Genomic DNA, 24,478 nt, shown 5'->3' with positions numbered 1-24,478 from the left:
CAAGTATATCTCTTTTCCTTTTATCACTGTATCAGCATTCAGGGGAAATTCATCTCTGTGCATCTTTCCAAGTTCACATGCGTCACAATCAATATGGGCATGCTTTAAAACAGGAAGACCTTTGACCATACCTCTTTTATGTAATAGCAATAGATCATTGAAGTTAATATGGCCGAACCTCTGATGCCATAAATCCACTGTAGTCATGGCAGATGATGTCAATGCCTAATGTGGTGTGTTTTTGACATTTATCTTGTACATGCCTCCCACATGAATACCTGATGCAATAGGCTTCATACGATCTAACAAGTCTTTAATAACACAATATGATTTATAAAACTCTACCTTGAGATTTTAATCAATTATCATAGAGACAAAGATCAGATTCTTTTTATCCCAGGCTCAAACATTACATTGTGAATATGTCTAATATTTCCATCACGCAAAACAACAGGAATATTACCATAACCTTTGATTTGGTACCCTCTATCATCACCAAGATAGATGTTTTCTCCACTATTGGTCTCTTTGAAGTCTTCAAACCACTGTTTGTTGTCTGTCATGTGGATAGATGCACTTGAGTCCACAAACCAGGTACCTTCTTCATCATCCTTAGCCGAAAATGCAGAGTCAGATATGAACAGTCTGAGGTTCTGACTCTGTTCTTCATTAGCAAAATTACCTGCATGATGTTTATGTCTCTTTCGGCCTTTATCGAACTTCTTCATGCAATATCTGGCTATATGGCTGATTCTACCACAATAATAACATTTGGTCGCAGCGTCATTTCTATTGAAAGACGTACCTTGAGGTGGGGGCATCTTTCTCTATGGGGTTGCACTGCTCTTCTGTGCTACATTTGGCTTTCCTCAGGAGGGATTCTTCTTCGCCATTAAGGCCAGATCTTAATTCTGAGGTTTATGAGTCGGTCGCCTTTCCTCCTCTTGCATGAGGATCCCTGTCAATTCTTCAAACACGGGTGTTTTTTCTCTTGCATGCAAGTCAGTGATAAACATTTGATACTCGTCAGTCACACCATTCATGGTAATCGTGACCAAATCTGTATCTGAGACAGCTTCACCGATATCACCGAGCTTGTTCTTGATCTCCTTGATCCACGAAATAAATGCTAAAACTGTCTCATTCTCCTCCATCTTGATGGAGAGAATCTTGCTCTTCAAGAACAACAATCGATTGGTGTTCTTGACCTCGTAGAGATCCTTGAGCGTCTTCCATATTTGTGGTGCAATATTGCAATCACGGATATGAGGAATAATGCAATCTTTGACCGACAATTTCAGGAGCATTCTCGCCTTAGTCTCCCACTTATCTCAGTCTTGGATTGTTGTTGTTGTTCCTCCTGTAAGCATGTTCGTCTTCACCTCATCATTATTTACAATTGTCCATGCATTGTCCCTCAAGCAAGGTCTGCACCTTAAATTTCCAACCAAAATAATTTGGTCCATCTAGCTTTTTATTCTCATTGAGGTATGATTCTGTTAACTAATTATTCATCTTGAATAAAAAAACTTCAACCTCTAGCAATTAAAAATCAAGATCTATCCCAGATCCACAACAAACGATCTCGAGACACCTTCTCAAAATGAAATCTTGATTGCACAAGCCAATATACCCCAATTCAATTTAATTCAAACAACCCATTTTTGAAAAAAATGAGTCCCTTTGCAATTAATGAATTAAATTAAACAAACAAAAAAATGTGTTGTCCTCCTGACATCAACAGGAGTCAAGGACATTAACAATTTTTGCCCACACCCTGAGCCCGCCGTCTTCTGCCGTGCATAAGAGAATGTCAGAATGAAGACAGAATGACGCCCGAACTAATCACGCTCCTGGAATACAGCATGGCTGGCCGATTTCCGTCGTCGTAGAAAAATCTGATCTTTTTGTTGGTATTCTAGGCTCGAAAGGTCACTATCAGATCAAAGTTGAAATGTGGGTCCTCACTGAGGTTGAATCGTTGGAAGAAAATTCAATTCAGTGAGTATTTCGGAATCTGGGGTCGGAAAACTACGTAGTGGTTATTAACATGATGAGGAGGATGAGTAGAGGGATTGGCTCATATTAAAAATAGAATAATTGCAGAGCCTCTTGGTGCAATTTCATGCCATCAGGATCGCAGGTGCTTTCAACCTATGCAACTGCATACAGTTCCAGAACAATTCTACAAAATTTCAAACGGAGATCTCATGCTCAACTGCTGACCATCACAGGAATTCAATTTCCAGAGATCCAAGACCCGTCCTCTTCTCACACGACAGCGATCCAAGACCCGTCCTCCGATGGCTACTCTATAGAAAAAACTGTGGCCTCCTGCATGACAGACTCGACGCCCGTTGACTGTGGACTTGGCGCGCCGACGAGGAAATAAAAAACGCGTAAGGAAATCACTATATTGGTGCGACTAAGGCCCTGGATCCCGCGCTAATCGGCGCTAAATTGTTTTTAAAAAATGCGCTTCCCAGATCTGCCTCCCAGGCACATAGATCTTCCTCCCAGCGTTCACAATAACTCCTCCACTTAGGGTTGCAGGTGGTCCTCAGCCCTATAGCTCCAATACCATGTTAAAAATAGATAATCAAATTTATTGATTAAATCTGGATAGATCACAGTTGTGGAATATCACATGGAGACTGTCTTTGTAGAACATGCTTTGCCATTAAAATCATTACATGAGAAATACATAATTTACACACAATTAGGGAAGTTGAAACAACACCCTAAAAAAATTAGAGAAAAAACTCCTAATCTAAAATCGGTTGAACCCTCCATCCATTAATACATTTCATCATTAATTTCAACATAAACGTGATGTATAAGACTATAAATAAGGCTCTCAAGCTTCTCCATAGCCATCCCTCCATCTCCTTCCTGGAGAGCAAGGACTAATTCCATCTTTCTCCAGTTTTCTTTCTTTGCGCGATCAAAACCATGGAGTCTGACGGACAACTTAATGTAAGCACTGGTTGTGTTGGTAATCTTAGCAACGTTGGAGATCGACGGTAATCATAACATGGAAAAAATTCACGCTAACCTTCTAACATTTTACTTTTTTCAGTTTGGTAACATTAATTTTCTGAAACTATGTATTAGTTGAATTGAATGGTGCATCCAGATTGCAGGGGAAAGTTGCAATAGTAACGGGTGGGGTAGCGGGCATAGGAGAAGCCATTGTTCAGTTGTTCATTAAGCATGGAGCCAAAGTCATAATCGCAAATGTTGCAACAAAAACTGGCATAAAGCTTGAGGAATCCCTTTCTCCCACTATGGCAACTTATGCGCACTGCGATGTGAGCAAAGAAGAAGATGTGAGCATCGTAGTGGATGTGGCCATGGATAAGTATGGCCAACTGGACATTATGTATAACAACGCTGGAACTAACGACAACTTTTTGGTGAAGAGGGTGGCAGAGTATGATATGGAGAAATTTGATCGAGTGATGAATGTAAACGTGAAAGGAGTGATGCACGACATTAAGCACGTCACCCGCATGATGATCCCGAGAAAGAAGGGGTGCATCATCTCTACAACTAGCGTGGCGGGAATTCTAGAAGGAGTTGCTCCTTACTCGTACACAACATCGAAGCATGCAATCCTTGGATTCACTAAAAACGGCGCAGCTGCACTTGGAAAATACGGGATCAGAGTGAACATGGTTTCCCCTTATGGTGTGGCCACAACTCTTGCAGTCCAGTACTTCAAACAAGGGGACGCCTCTTCAATTTTTGAAAAGCATAAGGCTCCCATGGAAGGCTTCTGCAACAGTATTGCAAATTTACAAGGACACGCCTTTAAAGCAGAGGATATTGCAGAGGCGGGTGTGTACCTGGTCAGCGATGAGTCTAAATATGTTAGTGGGCACAACCTTGTGGTTGATGGGGGATTCACAGTTGTGAAACACTAGTGGGTCTCTAGCGAGATATATATATATATATATGCTAATTTTCAAATTTCCAGATTAGAGTAGAGAGTTGTAATCTTATAATAAGCCAACTTTCAAAGGTACGAGGATATAAGCCATCTTCTGCTATGGTTAGTTGGTGCAGTGTGGTGGTCTCTCTTTTTCGTGGAACTTGGAAAATCAAATATTCACATGTGGAGAGGGCCTTTCGATCTTTTTTAAATGGGTGTCCCCCCTCTTCCTCTTTTATTTGATATGTTATTCCGGAGTCTCTCAACTGTTCAATGATATTCTCGGGTTTTAGGCAAAAATACATGATAAACTTCCCATAAATTTCTATTAACGAGTAAACAAATTTGTAGTCTGAATATTATGCTTTTTTGCTCTGAAAGTTATAGAAATTCTAGTCATATTTTGAAAAAATTTGGCAAGTATTTTTGTAAATTCAAATAAAAACTGTCAAACTTTATAATTTTAGGTGTACTAGGAGTTTTTGATGGTGTTGAATCTATTTCCAGTATCAAAAACATGATTCGAACACTGCCTCTGCAAAAAGTTTTGAATTTTTTTTTACCAGGATTCCAACACCATTCACATAATAATTATTATAGGTGGTCTCTTAATGGCCTAAGCAGAAAATTGGGCTTTAATTAAAAACGGACCATGTGATTCATAATTTTAATTTTTTAAATAAAAAATAAGTAAATTAAGTTGAGTACAAAAGATTTAATAAAAAAAAAAAGCAAATTAACTTGAGTGTAAAAGATTTAATAATTAAAGTATATGATATGAGGTTAAAGTGGGAAGAAACTATTATTGAAAGAAATAGCCTGAAAATTTTAGTTACATGGGACGGATCCTTATTAATAGGCTGTCTAATTTATATAATTTTGTTTTAAATCTTATGGACAGATTTTAATGATGGATATAATTTAGTTACATGGGACGGATTCTTATTAATAGGCGGTCTAATTTATATAATTTAATTTTGTTAATTTTATAGAAATATTTTAATGATTCTTTATATGAGTGTCGTGTAAATATTTAATGAGTTTGTTTTTTTTGGTTTAGTATATGTTTTAATATAGTTTGAGTGGATTTAATTTATATAATTTTGTTAATTTTATGGAAAGATTTTAATGATTGATATTTTTATATAAGTGTAGTTTAAATGTTTAATGAGTTGGTTTTTTTTATTTAGTATATGTTTTAATATAGTTTGATTGCGTTTAATGGTTTTTTTTGTAAGGTTCAGTGAGGCTTTATATTAATAAAATACAGTAGAATACATCATGCAGAGTGGGAGTCGATGGGACCTCCTTGTGTCTGCCTTTGAACAACTGAGCTAGTCTAGTCTCTGCTCTCATTCTCTCCTCTCTCTTTTTTTTTTTTTTTTTTTTTTTTTTTTTTTTTTTTTTCCTTCGAGTGGATCGCTTGCAGCTTATATAGTTGTCAGTAAATGGATATTTGGAAGAATCAACAGAGCCTGGCATTTGCTAAGTTTGTTGGTCTACCTTGTTTATGGTGTGGCATTTCTTTCTGAGTTCCCCCTCCTCCAGGTCTTGCCAGAGGATGTGATAGTCTTCATTGTTGGACTGAACGCCCACATTGGCTATGGTGTCAGCCAATTTATTTGCAGTTCTTCTGACTGCTTGAAAGGTGATGCCTTGAATTTTGCTGAGATGGACTTACAGATCCTTCAGAATTGCCGAGATCCTCCAGCTGGGTGTGATCTTGTCCACTTGCGTGTCGTTTTGAAGTTTCCTCATCATCTTGATGACTATCTCCGAGTCCCCTTCCACTATCAGGGGTAGGAATTTGCAGTGGTCAGCCAGGGTGATGCCTTTGATGAGAGCAATCAGTTTTGCAGCATTATTGGTGTTATTTCCCATATTGCCATGGTAAATGAGCTGTATGTTCCCCATATGGTATTTGATTGCTCCGCCGTATCCGGCTTCCCCAGGGTTTTGCTTTGATGCTGTTACAGGGAAAAGTGTCTATGCAGAATTGCTAATCCCACTAAGGCTGGTAGCTACCTTAGAAACAAAAAAAGTAAAACTACTTTCATTTTCCTTTATGAAATATAGATGAGAGAAGAATAAAGGAGACCAACCTCTGTCTTGCGCTTGGTTCCTTGCTCGATTCCTCTCTCTTCTGATATTAGTCCTTTGCTACTTGCTTTCTTGTATACCCAGCTTCACAGAGTACCTCTAGAATCAAAGCAGCATAACACTATACAAGAACATGGATCTATTATCATAAACAATCTAGGATCAGATGTAAATTGACCATAGAAATGCATGAAACTTAAATTACACAAGAGTATGGAGGAAAACTTGAATAGCTTTATTGTTAATCAAGAAAGAGCTAAGAGAGTTACAACCAGTTGTTCTGACCCAACATCATCCTCTCAGCAAGTAAGCCCTTCTTCACCTCATGAAAAGCTTAGATCACCCAACACTATGATGTTACCTCAAGAAACCAACAACAATTCCTTACAAGATGCAAAATTCCAGCCTCCTGGATCTCTGGGATGAGGGATCCATATATAGATGTCTGTAAGGGAGATGAGTCAGCTTGTGATTTGATTAGTGTCTTCCCTCTGATAGTTCTTGCTTCCACTTGGAGATTGATGATCTCTTACTCATCCTTGGTCGAATTCAGAGAGGGAAGTGTCACAGGAGAAGTTTCTGGAAGATTCCATGCTTCTTCACCTCGCGGATTGACACTACCATTTGTCTCTTCTTGCCCATCTCACCCCATAGAAGGGCTTTTTGAAATGCAACGCACCCACTGTGTTTACTTAGGTGAGATGCAACACACTTTGCCTATGGAGCAGGTGAAATGATCCAATTTTGATCAGTTCTGAGTAGTCTTTCATGGAGAACTTCTGGGAGAAGCTGTAATTAGTTGACCTTGTTCATTTAGGGTTTGGAACAACACTTTTAGGGACTTAGGAGCCCTTGGTTTACGGACATTTATGCTTGGGGTTGTAGTGCCCAAAAATGTCTATAACAGTTGCCCCCTAAAGCATGAGGTTGTTAATCTTTTTGATGTTAGGTGAAATGCTTTATCATGAGGATCCGAAGTTCTTTCAAGCTGGAAGGGGACCTGTAATAAGATACAATACAATATATTATCTTCATAATATTTTCATGATCTAGTTGAGTTGGGCATTCCCATGCTCAGCTTTATAAATTCATTTTCATGTACATAGGACAGACAATCGTCTGAGAGTAGACTGATGATTCTGGTAGAGCCATCATCCCTTTGATTGGATGATTATCTGTGCAGAAACGATGTACATTTGATGTCTTTATTTTCCTGAATATATATCGCAGCCCGGATGGATGAAACTAGATCCGGGGTCTTCAATCTCGTTCGATCTTCACTCAAAGTACAAGTCGATCCATGTGAGAGATGTTATGGAGTCGAACATGGAAAGACATCACCTGATTACTAGCCAATGATGGAAGCTATTAATAGGCACGAGAGGAATCACCGATAATGATAATGATCCTCAAGGTACTGCAGTACAATTCACGTGGTGTGAATAAGGGAATTGGTGTTCAACACCATGTAAAATCTTTCGGTCAAAGGCCATTGATGTAAAATTGTCGCCGGAAGTGAGAAACTTGCCATTGAGGCATGCAAGCTTCAAAGTACTGAAATGGGTGTTCCTAGATCGACTTCTTGGATAATGAGCTGATGTTGACAAGAAGTGATCTCTCATAGGAGGGCCTTAATGAATCCCACATCAATGACACGGAATGGAGCAAATGATTTTAATGGAGGTGAAAACGATCTGGTGATATAAGGTTCAGGGTGGCGGTTATGAAAGAATGGAGCATAAATGTATTGCAGTGGGTGAGACACAGGTGAATTCTCTGAGTGACTTCTCTTGAACATATCGGAAACACTGACATGATGGATTGGTAGCATTAACCCCAAATGTGGATGGTGTGATGTGACCATGGTGATGTGACCAGTGAATGAAACAACCCAATCTGACTTGGATGCAGAGTGAAAGTGTCATGTTCAAGAGCGACTTGCTACCAACAAAGTTTTTTCAAGTTTTCTTCCCAATTTTTCCCCAGTAATTGTTGACCAGTACCTCTTTATTTTTGTCAAGCTTGAGGAGGATAACATATGCTTGTTCCATAATTTTCCCTTCGGGCAAACCCATCGCTATGTTTTAACAAGCCTAGCGATAGTGAAACTCATTCTTGTCTGCTATGGACAAGTTTGTCGCTATTAGGTTTTAACAAGTTTAACGACAAAGATAACTCGATCCTTTTCAATTTTAGAGAGTCTGAAAAGGGACGTAAAGGAAACTCCAAAAATCATTTTTTGTCATCTAATCCCTTAATTCTGAAAAAGTATAAGACAATACAAAAGGGATGAATTTTCGATACTTTTAACGAGCCGAACAAAACAAGCGCTCGATATTTTTGTGTAATAATCCCTCAGGTCCAAAAAGATTAAAATCTAAAGGAGGGATAGCACTTCTGTCACTTTAACGAGCTGGAGAGGCCAATGGCTCGGCAATCTTTTCATATTTTACGAGTCAGTTGAAAAGAGCTTAAAGGAGACTCGTTTTTTGAGGAACGAGTGATAAATTCGGGTAGCAGCTGATTCCAGGTAAGGTTTGGAATTTTCCAATCACGGCAGTGTTATAAGGATGGCTAACATGATCACTCTTCGCAGCTGTTCCTCAAAAAGGGTAAACAATCAAATGGAGGTGAATGATCGGCCAATATAGGGTGGAGGTGATGATGAGAACACGACCAAGGCTTTAAAGGCTGAAGTACTACATTCACGACAGTTATTTATCGGAAATTGGTTCATTTTTTATTGAGCTTAAACGCTGGGGGAAACATTTTCTCATTGCTTATGTTTATTTTTTAACGAGCATGAAGTCCGCGTTAAAACTGCTCGATTAATCCATTCGCATAATAAGGATGTCTTATATATAAAAACGACAATTTTTCAAGTCTTTGCCCCACATCCTTTCTTTATGCAAGTTAGGAAACGACCAATCCTATGAGTTTAAAGGGTTAGAGGACCTACAAATTTAAAAAATTAAATTGTCGCTCTTCACTTTGATGAGAAAGAGATTAACTCACACAAATTACAGAAAGATACATATAAAAACCAGAGACACAATATTGACGGAAAAACGCTGAAGCCTCATGTATTCTCTCACATTTTCATTACATCAAAATAATTGAAATAGTGTTACAAATAAATAGATGAGAGATATTGGTCTCAAGATAGTGCGTGCTATCTTGGACATCTTTGGTTGAGATAATTTCTCCTTTGGTTGAGATAATTTCTCACCAGACACACCAATATAGGAGTTACCTAAACTAACTCCTATCTTAGAGGAACAACCCAAGAGTTAGGCACAAATTCCTAACTTGGAATATTTAATTAATTAATTTATGTTTGGATTTATTATTGTTTTATGAGAGAGTCTAACATTCCCCCCCTCAATGATAAATCCAAAAACGAGAACCATCTTCCAAGTTCTCATGTTGATCCTCAAAAACATTGCCTGAAAAAACCGCCAAATCTGGATGTTGAACAAACCGCAAAATGAAGAGACTGAGTCAGCTGCATGACTGATTCATCTCAGAGGGACGCTTGACAACTCCATCATGTGCCAAGCCGCAAAAGGATCCAACTGTCCTTTGCTTGAAAACAACATCCGGTGTCCACTGACACAATTTGATGAACGCCCACTGGCTGAAGATGTCGAAAAACAACTCAATGTTGCTTTTGCTATGATGAAAGCTGCTCACTGCTGCTTTGGCTGTCGATCGCCCACTGGCGAATTTGCTGATGCTCACTGCTGATGACAAATGCCCACTGGCTGATGAAGATACCCACTGGCTGCTTCGCTGATGTTGTCGAGACTGTCAGTCTGACAACCACTTGTCAATTTCATTGACATTTCCCCCCTTTGTCAGCTGAAAGGAGAGACAATCTGCTCCAAAATATATTTGAACTCCCCCCCTTCAGGTGTAGGAGAGTTTCACTATTGTACTCCCTCATTCAACTGCATGAGAGTACCATCATCTGTTCACTGATGGCTGCACTATGTAAGATTGTAGTCGGTTGTAGAACTGAGACAACCGTTTGACTGTGGATGACCATTCCCAAGGATCAATCCAGTCATAATGTATCTTCAATCTGCCTGATTTTTGGTGGTTGCGACATTTTGTTGAGGAATGATTGGGCTTGCCACAATGGCAACGCAGATGGAGATCAAAACATTGATCTTCCAAATGACCAGCTCTTTGACAATGAGAGCATTTCGGTTGAACATGAACTTCAGGTTGCATGCAATTTCGTTTGTCGACAACTTTCTCAGAACCTGCTGAGGTGAGTGGTTCAAGAAATCCTGCACTCACAAACTTAATTGCCTTGGAATAATCTGGGATTTGTAAGTGGGTGTCATCAGGGACATATCCTAAGCCACGTCTAGTCTTGTTATTTTGAATTTCTTCCCAGGGCTTGATGATGGGTTTGGAAGAAATTTGAATTTGATCAGGAACAACTTCGACACTTGAAGTTGTTGGGATGAATGACTTGGAATCAACATTTTTATCTTCATCTGTATGGTTGAATGACTGGGAAGAAGCACTCTTTTGTTGCAGCTCATCTCTTTGTAGTTGCGACTCAAGCTGAAGAAACTCAATGGTTTCATGCGTTTTCTGTAGATGCCGTGAAATATCAGCAAGAGTTTCTTTGCTGACGTGCACCATGTCTTCATCACTGGAAATGATCAAACTGTGAAGAATGTTTAACAACTGAATATGCTGCGCCATCTAAACTTGCTCACTTGAAGTCAGGCTCTCTTGTCGTAGATGTCGTGCTTTGAACTGTGTCACTTTACTTGAATGACAGGCTCGCTTGCTATGGGACTTGACTGTCACGCTCGCTTGATTTGTTGATCTCAACTTGCTTGATTTGTTGCTTATTGTACTTGCTGAGAACTCTTGTTAGAACTTTCTGGAATTCACGCTCGCTTGATGACGAACTCAACTTGTTAGAGTTGAACTTGTTTTGGTTGCTGTGATGGTTGTTTCAAGGAGTTAAAACTCATGGACTCACTTGATTGTGCTTTAAAGGAAGGGTGTCGAACACTGTCGAAAATGCACCCAAAAAAGCTTACAATGGTTTTAATGACTCACATAAAACAAGGAATTCACTTGTCTTAATTTGACTAAGTTGAAGAGAATTGACGTGCTTGACTTCTGATCAAATCAAAAACTTGGGTGTCGGTTTCAACCGAGAATGCACCCGTACAATGCAATGTAATTGGAATTTGATTCACAAGTTCTTAAATTTGTTTGCAAGAATGTTGATGTAGACTTTGCTTTGAAATGCTTTAACTTGATTAAGTGAAGTTGCTTGTTGATGTAGAATGTTGATGTTGACAATCTATGATTATGAGTTGTATTTGCACAGATGCAAGTGTCGAGTTCAATTGTCCTTCCTTGACGCTATTCTTTTACAAGTGTTGTGCTTGCTTGCATTGAACTTTATGTGTGTGGTAAATGCGATCATTTATGTGTCAAAACTAGACACAAATCATAAGCAACAACATGAAGCCATAAAAACACTCGCCATCACAAATACACATGGTGTACCTCAGATCCCCTTATTCAATTTCGAGCGGATCTAGGACACAATCACCACAAAAAATATGATATCTTTATTAATCACTGAGTACATCTGAAGCAATGATAATGCCACGCTGACAACCCTTTGAAACAACTCGCCTTCAAAATCTGAATGGATAGTGACACGATCCCTCTCAAAGTAAAACAATACTTTGAATTACAACAACTTTCCCTTATCACTCCAAATACAAAATATTTATAACTCCAAAATTACAAAATATACTTCTTATCTCTCCAAAATTACAAAACACTTATCACTCCAAAATATTAAAAAAAACAACCTTATAACCAATCCCAAAAATATTTGTAAATACACCTTATCACTCCATTACAAAAGTTTTCACTTTATGATACTTTTTCTTAAAATTCTTTTACATGCATCCTTTTAAATTATTAAAAGGATTTAATGAAATTTATGAAATCACGTAAAAGTGATAGGTTACCTTTTAAACGTTCCAACTTATGCATGTAAAAGTATATTAGCCATTCACTTTATGCATATAAAAATGTTAATCATACATGTCTTCTCAAAAGATTCTCCACGGTAAGGCTACGTTCACAATGAAGACGTTAAATCACTCATCTGTAAATCGATTTACTTTTTCAACATAGTGAGAGTGTTTACCTTTTAATCGTTTTGTAACCTGTATGGACCGTCTATTAGCATTTTTAAATCACTTTGAATCTGAGATTGCACGTGGCAACTCGCTTAGCTCAGAAGTGAGCAAAAATGGCTCAATAGTTGATCAGGTTGCCTCTCTTTTGGCCTTCGGTTGTCAAAGAGCTTATTTGAATTGCCCAGCACGTCGACTTGACTCGACCTCCTCTCTGGCTGCCTCAAAATTTCTCCAGCGTCCTTCAATCGGATCTTAAATACATGCAGATTACAAAGCCTTCTGCACACTCCAGGTTCCAAGGCCTTATGAAAGCTCCTTCACGTTGATTCGCTGGTCTCCCAAGCTGGTTCAACACTCGACAATCATATGCAAGATTTCATAACTCATCAAAATCAATTCACAAGCCAGCAACAGGACGTAGCTCGTTCAACGGAGCATTTGTGCCTTCATCCAACAATAATCCAAAGAATCTAACAAAAATATATAAGCCCTTCCTAAACAGAGACGGTTCACTGACAAGCAACCCAATTAAATATACAACCCTCCTTTTTGTTTAAGATGATCTACCCAAGTTATGGCTGCCTACCAACAGCGTGTCGCAATTCTACATTCAAGAATCTGTAAACTTCAGAGTTGTAGAGGAATCTAAAGCCAAAGATGGAGAATTTAGGGAATTTATGTCCCCTGTAGTTAAAGAAAAATCACTTCAAATGCAAGAAAGACCGTCTTTTCTTCTGAAAAGTAACAAATCAGTGCCGATAAATTATTTGAGGGATCGCAAGTTTCTGCGGGAACGTCTAGAAAATATTGATGAAAACAACGAATTCAAGCATTCAGTCCTTGTTTCCATCGAGAAATAGGTTCGGAAGGCATGCTTCAAACTACGAAAGAGAATGTCGGAAACTCAGGGTTACACAGTCTCCTTACTCGAGCTTGTCACAGTCTCCGCTGGCATATTTTGTTTTGACCTTCGTTCTCCATTGCCAAAACCCCGTCGGATAACGTTGTGAATGAAACATACTGAAAACTTCCCTTCTCCCAACGTAATTTCTGAACAATGTAATTTCCAGATCAGTGCCCAGAAAATCTTACCTCAACACGAATGGTAAATGAGACCACGGTCACCTTTCCATTGAGCATTCAAATAAGTGAGTTGTGCCAGCGGATCGAGACAGAAGAGTAGATTATTGAACGAGGAAATCTTCAATCTCCAATGGATCACTGTTCACCCATGTCAATAGCGAAGACGCCTCATAATTTGGTCCGCGACTTTGCTAAACATGAGCGGCGGACGGTGATACCTAACACAGTAACTTCTGCAAAAAAGTACGAAGAAGAAGAATGGGTCTGATTATGACAGTCTTTGCCCGCGTGAACGTGGGGCCACTGGAATTTGGATGACTCTTCGCCAGCAGCACAGTATTTTACTATTCCTCTATGGAGGCTCTCGGCCGCAATGGAGGGGATACGCATACGCAGGTCAAATTACGGCTGCATACACAGGACAAATTACGGCTAAGGCTGCAACAGCCCTGTTAACATCCAGATGCACCTCCTCACAACACAGGTGAGATCTAGCTCTGATACCACATGATGAGAAAGAGATTAACTCACACAAATTACAGAAAGATACATATAAAAATCAGACACAAAATATGGCGGAAAAAGGCTGAAGCCTTATGTATTCTCTCACATTTTCATTTCATCAAAATAATTGAAATAGTGTTACAAATAAATAGATGAGAGATATTGGTCTCAAGATAGTGCGTGCTATCTTGGACATCTTTGGTTGAGATAATTTCTCCTTTGGTTGAGATAATTTCTCACCAGACACACCAATATAGGAGTTACCTAAACTAACTCCTATCTTAGAGGAACAACCCAAGAGTTAGGCACAAATTCCTAACTTGGAATATTTAATTAATTAATTTATATTTGGATTTATTATTGTTTTATGAGAGAGTCTAACACACTTGCATGCCAAAAGGTTTGCATGCCCCCAGGTATAAAATAGAGTTTTAAGGTCACCTCTCAACCTACCGACAAAACATTTGTTTCATCGGGAAAGGTTTACCTCTTTCAGGTTACCAAAGATTGTTCTATCTGCACCGCAAACAAAACACTTCTTTAGCGATGCCTACCGAAATAGACAAAGGTGAGCGGCGCAAGCGCCTCTACCCACATAACTTTGATGAGGGAATCTTATCCCAGTCTAACCCCCTTTTCCAACCACGGACGGGATTGTCAAACTTGTCATATTCTCTCACGGAAACCTATCCTATACCTGATGTTTTCCTGCCGAAGCAGACCAGGGTGCATGCCCCCTGGGTTTCAGTCATGTCCTGTGAATCACTCGCGCTCATCAGGTGGACGGACTGGAGATTGATGAGACATTCCTTGTGTTGAAAGACCATTCAGGGATGGTATATGACTATTTGCCATGTGTGAACTGGGAAATGAAAGATGGTCTACGAGCTTGACCACTCTTTCTTCATGCAGAAAACACATTACTCTAAAGATTAATGAGACAATGGCTCCCATACAATAAATATTAGTCTCGTCCAAGGAGTATATTATAATCCAGGGGTCCCTGGACTACCATTACATTCATTTGAACGGTTTTCCCTCTCAATGTTATGGGCACATTGGGAAAGATCCCTAACGGTCGACTGGTTCCTTTGTCGAAGCCTGTTAGATTTCTCATCTCAAGAAAAAGCGATGGCAAACCAAGCGCTTTCCAAGCAGTCAAGGAAAGGATACTCACAGAAGCCCCTTCATCTATGATGGTACTGGCCATAACCATCCTATATATTTGAGCAATGATTTGGAAGGGTACACTAGCTGGTAAACGGGGTCTGCCTAGCTGATTCTAGTCGAAGGAAACAACTAGGTTGCTTGGAGGTGGGACCGAATAGATGGTCGGGTACGACTCTGAAAAACTTCCTTCCTGCGGTAAAGGAATTGGTAAATTGCCCCCATGTTCATCAGAGTCTGTGTTTACAAAAAGAATTTGGACGGTGTCATCCTTGTTCTCTTCGGTGACCGTATCATCTGAAGATGGAACCTCTGAAGGCAAGACCGGGTCAGCTGCCGCCTTGACCCTTTGACTTTCGTTTGGTATGGGTTCAGATGGTTTATCTTCAATGATAGACGCTTCGGCCGACCACCTGGGCGGGTCAGCCGGATTTTCAACTAGTGACGGACTCGGCAAGAGTTTCTTATATCCAGGAGGAAGTCGTAACGTTGAAACCGGACGATCGTCCAAAACTCTTTTAGCCTCGTCTAAGAAGGGACAACAGTGGACACTCTAATCGCCTTCACACAGTTTACAAGGAAATTTGCACTTTCCTTTTTGTCCAGGGGCTTCACTTTCACTAGTCGACGGTGTGTTTTCAACATGATCATCAGAGGTTGACGACACCGGGTTGTGAAAACAAGGAGACCAGTCCCTTAAGATCCATGGGATGCAAGGACAATCTCTATGATAGTGGTCTCCCTTGCAAATGACACATGGCGATTTAGGCCTGGTTGGTGCAGTGTGTGGATTTTCGCTAGACGACGCTTGGTTGCCCATTTTTGCCTTTGGCTCCTTCTTCTTCTTCTCTTTCTTCTTCTTTTCCTTCTTCTTCTCAGGTACTTGATTTTTGGCTTTACCAGCCTCATCAAGCGAAGAGGAATGAGGAGAGGAAGAATTGGATAGAGTAGAAGGTTGGGGGGTAACTCTGGAATTATCTAGTTGCTGACTCGATTGTTCAGGAATTGTGGTGTTCTGAACAATAGAGGTTGAGAAAAGCCATACGGGCAAGCCGATTGTCAATCCTGGAAGCGACAATGTGGCCATATGGGGTACACCAACATCTCCCCAAGAGGAGAAAGGACTAGGATTTCCTCCAAGGGGAACTCCTTGGTCGATGGACTCCATTTTCCTCAACCTAGGACCAACGTAGGAAAGGTGATGATTATTCCGTTTAAAATAAATTTTAGATGCTTTGACACAACTTGTTTTTTCAATTTTTAAGAGTCGAGAAAAAACAAAAGATGACTCTAGTCGCCTTCGATTTTTAATGAGCCTGAAGTGACAAGTGCTCAGATGGACCTTTTCCATTAAGGAGTCTGAAAAGGAACGAAAGGGACTGATCTAGAAATCTAGGCAGAGGGATTACCAAACTAATGGAAAAACTGTAGAATACTTTTTACGGTACGACAGTCAATCTTCCCGAATGTTGTGTTCAGTGCATTGCGATCGATAGGGCAGCAGACATGGCTTCCTATGGATAAAGGATTAAGCCTATTGTGGTCTCCCAAAATATACTCGACGGTACGTGGGAGCACAAGTCCGTACTGGCACTTATCGTCTCAAAGTGGAGGAATCACCCAACCAACAGTGAGAACAATAGTTACCAGGCTTTACGATGCCGGAATACATCTCTAGCCTAGACTTCTAGATGTTGTGTGTTAAGTTCCAAAGAGTTGTTAGATTCATTAAATTTATTTTATAGTTGATCTTGCTTAAGAAATTTTCCTTTCAGGTTCACCACGTGATGTAGATGTACAATTCCTAAAATGCAATCTAAGATGATAAACAGTCGTTTTATCTTCTTTGAGCAATGAAAATCCTAGCTACTAAGGAAAGAGAAATGGCGTTCTTTCAGCAAAGAGCATAGAGCACACAATATATGCACCGTCCTAAATCAAACCAATCAAATAGTCTAAATGCAAATGCACATGCATGTATTTGTTTTTAGCCTTCTTAATATGTGAATGATAAAAAGAAAGCTAATGCACAGATCTGAATTATTTTTCAAAGCGACAATTACTAACAAGTTTCTTTTCAAAATCAAAATGAAGACAACGACGACACTTTGCGATTTGGAAATGAAAACTTGCTTTCGACACCAGAAAAATACTAATTTAGACCAAATACAATAGTAACAGGGTAATCGACTATCAAGAACAATCAGGTCCTCTTTTATGACTGAAAACGACACTTGCGACACTTTCAAATCAAGAAACGACAGTACAATTACGTTACTTTTTTGTAAAGGAGAACTGAAAATGACTCAACAAATACATAAAAACATTTACATTTCTTTGCACAATGGAGGCGGACTAACAGTAAGGAAAGGGGTTTCAAATAGAGGTGTACTGACTACAGGCAGCAAAACTCCTGAATAGATCTGAAAAGAGTGGACACAGAAACCAAAATTTAGCAACAATGCCTAGTCTGATCAGTGCACCTGTAACATAGTGAATTTGAAATGCAGCGCACCTGCTACACTCAGGAAGTGCGCTGAATTTGATATTCACAGAACAGACAGTGCGTTGGACCAGGGACGAGACTTTGATTGGGTTCCGGGTCACAGTTTGCAGTTCAGTTCAGGGATTTTGGCCGAGCAAGTGGTAATCAGTAATTCAATCACAAGGGTAGATCTAAGGAGGTTACTAGAGCCACCACGATGGAAATTAGAAAGCTTGTAAATCAATTGTTTAATTCATAAACAAAACCCGGAGGTTGACTGAAGTGGCATTTATCTACTTTGCATTTGCATAGCAAATGTAGTTCGAAGGCTACCTGGCTCGACTTCAGGCTCCGTCTGTAAGTTTATAAAGTAAACAAATGTAGATAAACAAACAACCTAGTCACTCCCCAGCGGAGTCGCCTTTTTTGTTACAGGGAAAAGTGTCTATGCAGAACTGCTAATCCCACCAAGGCTGGTAGCTACCTTAGAAACAAACAAAGTAAAACTACTTTCGTTTTCCTTTATGAAAGATAGATGAGAGAAGAATAAAGGAGACCAACCTCTGTCTTTTGCTTGGTTCCTTGCTTGATTCCTCTCTCTTCTGATAGTCCTTTGCTACTTGCTTTCTCGTATACCCAACTTCACAGAGTACCTGTAGAATCAAAGTAGCATAACACTATACAAGAACATGGATCTATTATCATAAACAATCTAGGATCAGATGTAAATTGACCATAAAAATGCATGAAACATAAATTACACAAGAGTATGGAGGAAAACTTGAATAGCTTATTGATAATCAAGAAAGAGCCAAGATAGCTACAACCAGTTGTTCTGACCCAGCATCATCCTCTCAGCAAGTAAGCCCTTCTTCACCTAATGAAAATCTTAGATCACCCAACACTATGATGTTACCTCAAGAAACCAACAGCAATTCCTTACAAGATGCAAAATTCCAGCCTCCTGGATCTCTGGGATGAGGGATCCATATATAGATGTATGTAAGGGAGATGAGTCAGCTTGTGATTTGATTAGTGTCTTCCCTCTGATATTTCTTGCTTCCACTTGGAGATTAATAATCTCTTACTCATCCTTGGTCGAATTCAGAGAGGCAAGTGTCACAGGAGAAGTTTCTGGAAGATTCCATGCTTCTTCACCTCGCAGATTGACACTGCCATTTGTCTCTTCTCACCCATCGCACCTCATAGAAGGGCTTTTTGAAATGCAACGCACCCACTGTGTGTACTTAGGTGAGATGGAACACACTTTACCTATGGAGCAGGTGAAATGATCCAGTTTTGACCAGTTCTGAGTAGTTTTTCATGGAGAACTTCTGGGAGAAGCTGTAATCAATTGACCTTGTTCATTTAGGGGTTGGAACAACACTTTTAGGGACTTAGGAGCCCTTGGTTTATCGAAATTTATGCTTGGGGTTGTAGTGCCCAAAAAATTTCTATAACAAACGTGCCATCGAAGTTTAGTTTGAACGCTGGAAATGGCGGTGTTCCCCATTTGTCCCACTTCATCACTTGCGTGGTCTAGTTCTTGCCTGTGGGATTGGTCCGGGCTTTGAGTTTGAGGATTTGGACAATCCTTTGATCCTTTGGAGATGGATTCCCCTCTTGTTGCGTTATGTCCATGGCGTGGATCGTTTCTATTATTCACTGCCTCGATTTTTCCATTAGCCTATCCACTGTCATCGCAAAATTCTTAAAGATTCGAGCATTGCGCGCTTTCCAGAGGGTCCAGAACACGGCTCCCGGAATGAGGTTCCATGCCCTGTTGATCAAATTATTGGTGGACATGGTTGATTGCCAATTTCCCAAGGTAAGACAGATCGAGTCTTTATTTCTGTCGATTTGCCTGAAGACAAAAGCCACATCATCCCATATCGCGCAGGCTATAGGGCATGTATTGAGAATGTGGTTGAGCGTTTCATTATCATTCTCGCAAAGGGCACATCTGGAGGGTCCGATGAAGCCCCGTCATTGTAGGTTGTTCCATGTGAGCGCTCTGTTGTGCATGACCAGCCAGGAGAATAGAGTTATTTTGGGCCAATTGCCTCTGGTCCATAGGGCGTGCCATTTGGGGTCCGGTTGTCAATCTGGTGAAGCAGCGCTGATTCTGTAGGCTTCCTTTAGGTTGAAAGTTCCTTTATAATTGTTTCCCCATCGCAAGATGTCTTCTCTAGTTGAGGTGAGGATTCTGCGCTGTTCTAGCTATTGTAGGAGTTGTTCTATGTTTCCATTGTGGTCTTCTGTTGGCCATTGATCTTTGGATAGCCATTTTTTCCAGGTGGTGGTCACTGTTTGTGGTTGCCAGTAATCTGCTACCTTTATTAGCCCTGCCTCTTGCATGTCATTTTTGAGTGTAGTCCAATCTGGGTGGTTCAGAGGAGGGAGTTGCTGCCAAGAATCCTCTCAAAATAGGGCCTTGGTGCACTTCCCAGAAGCAATGCTGCTGAACAAGGTGTCGATTTTCCCATACTTTGTTCCAGAGGGGAGAGTCTTGAGTGCTGCCTGTGAGCCTGATGAGGTCTTTGTCCTGTATTTGATTTGTGTACTTCGCCTTCCACAAGGTGCCCCAAAGGGAATTAGGATTCTTCACCCATCTCCACCATATTTTTGCTGCAATAGCCTTGCTTAGGATTTCAAGATCTCTTAGGCCCAGACCTCCTGCCAACTTTGGTTTGCATATGTCTGTCCACTTGAGGAGGGCCCATTTGCACTTCTTTGAATCTTCGTTCCAGAGGAAGGACCGCTATATATTCCAAATGGATTTGTAGATTTATTTGGGTGAGGCAAGGGCTGAGAGCATATAGGTTGGCATTGTTTGAAGCACTGATTTGACCAGTACCAGTCTGCTGGCCATTTTTAGTGCTCGATGAGTCCAGCTACTTAATCTGGATTTCATTTCGTTGAGGAGATCTTCCCAATTTGCAGCTTTGGGTGTGTATTCTGAAAGTGTTATGTCGAGGTATTTGGTTGGAAGGGAGTTCCTCTGGATCTTGAGAATTCTGCTGAGATTTCTCTGCATAAGAATAGAAGTGTTGAAGAAAAATAATTTGGATTTAGCTAGATTGATCTCCATACCTGAGGCTTCCGTGAAGGTACTCAGCACCTTGTTGAAGGTTCGGGCTTCCTTCACTGTGGGGGCTCCCATAAGAATTGTATCATCGACAAATTGCTTATGCGTAACTATAGGTCCATGATGCACGGATTTGATGCCTTTGAGTTGATTCGTTTGGACCGCTTGGGATAGGGATCTTCTGAGGCCCTCTGCCATAATGACAAAGAGAAAAGGTGACAAAGGATCCCCTTGATGTATGCCTTTGGATGGGCGGAATAGTTGTAAGGGGCCTCCATTCAACATGATTGAGAAGAATTCTCCTGAGACCATTTCCATTATCCATTTTATCCAAATCTAACTAAATCCGAAAGCCTTAAGGATTTCTCTGATATATGTCCAGCTGATTTTTTCAAAGGCCTTGGAAAGGTCAAGTTGAATGAGCATGCCCGAGATTTTTTGAGTTTTTATAGAATGCAGCACCTCCTGGTTGAGAATGAAGTTGTCAGTTATCTGTCTTCCTTCAACATATCCAGGATGTTCGTGAGAAATGATTGAGGGAAGGATGGGTTTAAGTGTGTTGGCCATCAATTTTGAGAGGATTTTATAAATGACATGGCAAAGTGCTATAGGTCTGAATTTGTCGGGGAAATCAGCATGATCAGATTTGGGGATGAGGGTGAGGAAGGTAGCATTGATGGCTGGCAGCACTCTCTTGGTTCTATGAAAGTTCTTTATCAGATTGAAAAGGTCTACTTTGATGATGTGCCAGCAGGCTTTGAAGAATTCGATTGTGAAGTCGTCTGGTCCAGGGGCTTTGTCACAGGCCATGGTGAAGACAACATCTTCGATCTCCTGCTCAGTGAATTCTCTTAAGAGAAGGGAGTTTTTCTCCTCCGTTACTAAGGGGGAATAGTTCTAGTGATTTTGTTGATAGCTTGGGTTCTATCTTGATTGGGCTCAGAGAGCAGTGACTGAAAGTATAGATTTAGTTATGATCCTATTTTCTCTCTGGTTGAGACTTTGGCACCATCATCTTTTTTGAGAGATAGAATATGATTGTTGGCTCTGTGCTGAATGGTTGATTTATGGAAGAAGCTTGTGTTTTGTTCCCCATGCTTTAGCCACTGCACCCGCGATTTTTGTTTCCATAGCAGCTCTTCTTGTCTTAACCTATATTCCCATTGCTTTTGGAGGTTTGATTCTTGAGCTAGCCTGTCCTCGTTAGGCTCGTCCTTGATCATTGATTGTTGGAGGCCTGCCATTTTTTCCTTGAGCTCTTTTTTGTCTTAAAAAATGTTACCAAATGTGTTCTTGTTCCAGCATTTGAGCTTTGTTTTAATGCTCTTGAGATTTTGCTGAAATATGTACATAATGTTGTCGCTCTTTACAGAGGTTTGGGTCCACCAAATTTGTATATTCTACATGAAGTTTGGGTGGTCTATCCAGAATCTTTCGAACCTAAAAGGCTGGTTTTGGGGCTTGATCATATTGGTGAAGTGCAGTTGTATTGGCCAGTGATCTGATCCCCCAATGGGCAGGATGTTGGCTTCCATGTCTAGATTCTGTAGCATGATGGATTCTGATATGAGGAACCTATCAAGCCTTGATGCAACCTGTCTATTTCCCCCTTGCTTATTGTTCCATGTGTGTAGAACATTGACTGTGGGAACATCAATGAGTTTAGATTCTGCTTTGAAGGTGCTGAAATATTCCGCATCTTTATCTAATCTTCTTAGGCCCCCTTTCTTCTCCGCTAGGTTGGTGATCATGTTGAAATCTCCACCTAGGATCCAGTGGTTGGCACCATGGTGATGTCTGATTTCGTTCAAGTCTTCCAGCATCTTGAACTTCTCCTGAATTCGCTGCGGTCCATACACATTGGTGATGCATATCGTTTGTTGTGAGTCTGGCATGTTGAAGATCACTGATAGCGAATGCTTAGTGGACAGAGCATTCTGCAAAAAGAACTTTTTTTTGTTCCAGAATATTAGGAGCCCTCCTGCTTGCCCAATGGCTTCTGTTCTTGTGCATTGAAAGCCTTTTGCAAATAGTTTCTTGAGCGTTTCTATGCCATTGGCTGAGAATTTGGATTCTTGTAGTAAGACCAAGTCTGGTGATTGCGTGAAAAGACGGTTTTTAAGGATTCGTCTTTTGGAGGTGCCATTTAGCCCTCTGATGTTCCATGTAGTTATCTTCATTAAGAAATCTTCGGTGTGGCTAGGACCAGAGCCCTCATCTTTCCTTCATTTATTAGGTGCCTCCCGAGTTCTTGTTTTTGTTGCTTTGTTAATTTTCCGCCCCGTTTTCTTCCTGGACCTTTCGGCTTGTATTGGTCCAAGTCTAGGTTTGCTTGGATGCTTGTTTGGCTGCTTTCTCCCCCATTGCTTTTTAACTGCATTCTGATTCAGATATTCTAACTGCAAGTATGCCATTTCGATTTTCTCCAAGTGTTCTTGGGGAATGGCATTCACACCCTGTTTGGACCATTGTTCGTTGACCTCCTGGAGATCCAGGTCCCCCAGAATTTCTTCCAGAGGATTGGTAGGAGTGGTTGAGGGCAACCGATTTGGCTAATGTTCTATGCAAGGAGGGGTATGCAGAGGAGCGAAGCTTGTATCGCTGTGGTCTGAGTTGGGTTGCGGGACTTGAAGCTGCTCCTTGGTTTGGGGTTGGTCCGAGCCAGGGATGGAGGTGGTTGAAGGGTTGGATAGTTGAGGCTGCCCAGGTGGATCTTGAGCCGGGGGGGCTTGGGATTTCGGAGGGTTTTCGAATGGATCCTAGTTTCTTAGAACTTCAAAGCCATTTTGATGGGTGAGGATTGGGCTGGGGGGGTTTTTTAGAGGATTTTTCCCTTTCTGCCTTTTTCTCTTACTGGTAACAGGGATGAAATCTGGGGATGGGTTGTCCGCTTTGTCTGTTTGGGGTTGAGATGGGGGTTGATTTAGGGGGCACCCATGACTAAGATGTCCATGCTGTCGGCATTTCCTACATCTAAAAGGAATATTTTCATAGTCGATGGCCTGCTTCCACTGAATACCTTTGTGGATCAGAGCAATATAACATGGGAGAGGTCCAGAGACATCCATATAAACACAGATTCTTTCGTAGGCAATGTATTTACCTTGAGATGTGAGGTCTGAAGTTTTGATGAATATACCCAGCTTGTTCCCGATGGCTTCCAGGATCCGCTCATTCCAATAATCCACCGGCAGGGAGTATAGCCTGAGCCAGACTGGAACTTTTGTGAAGTCTTCTTGCTTTGGAACAAAGTTTGGCTTCCAGTACGTTATGTAGAGTCCTGCCGAGTTGTAGAAGTATGGGCCTCCTTCGAAGGTGCGATCTCTATCTTCCTTGTGGGTGAATATGACCATGAAAAATTTCCTTGCTCCGTTGATAGTTCCCTTTGGGCTTCCATTTCTGGTTTATCCACCAGCAGAGAGATTTTTCATTGAGTCTTACTCCCATGAAGCGACATATTAGGGCATGTTTGCTCATGTGATCTCTGTATTCTTCAATCCATGGGTCTTCGATGATTAATGAGGGAGTTTCCTTCGATATCGGTTTGCAGGGGGATGATCTAGTTGCGCCGTTTTGGTTTGGGAAGCTTTTCTCAGCCGCAGGTCCATTGGCTGTCGAGGCATAGGTTGCCGCCGGCGCTTTGCCTCTGTCCCTGGATCGGGAGGCGGATGAGGTAAAGGTGGGCTTTGGAGGGAGGCTGCCAAAAACGAAGGGGCAGAAGGCTGGGGGGTCGATCCCCCCCCCCCCCCCCCGAGGGTGTTCATTGAGCACTGCTTCTGGGGTTTGGTTGTAGAGCGTTCGAACCATGAGCTACATGGTTTGATTGGGCTTAATGGTTAAGAACATGTGTTTCTTCTTAAAAGGTTACGAGTTCAAACCCAGAGGGGTAGAGTATGTATGTCTTCATAGGCTTAGTACTG

At 40.9% G+C, this 24,478-nt stretch overlaps 1 pseudogene; it reads left to right on the top strand.

Moving 5' to 3' along the window:
- Window positions 1-2,952: 2,952 nt before the first annotated feature.
- Window positions 2,953-3,926, top strand: LOC149210226 (short-chain dehydrogenase reductase 2a pseudogene; annotated as a pseudogene).
- The last annotated feature ends 20,552 nt before the right edge of the window (window positions 3,927-24,478 follow it).

This window comes from Pinus tabuliformis, chromosome 1_2 (assembly GCF_031772625.1).
Source record: "Pinus tabuliformis cultivar Carrire ecotype Pingquan chromosome 1_2, CPIR1, whole genome shotgun sequence".
Lineage (NCBI taxonomy): Eukaryota > Viridiplantae > Streptophyta > Pinopsida > Pinales > Pinaceae > Pinus > Pinus tabuliformis.
This window is presented reverse-complemented; position numbering and strand designations above follow the sequence as displayed.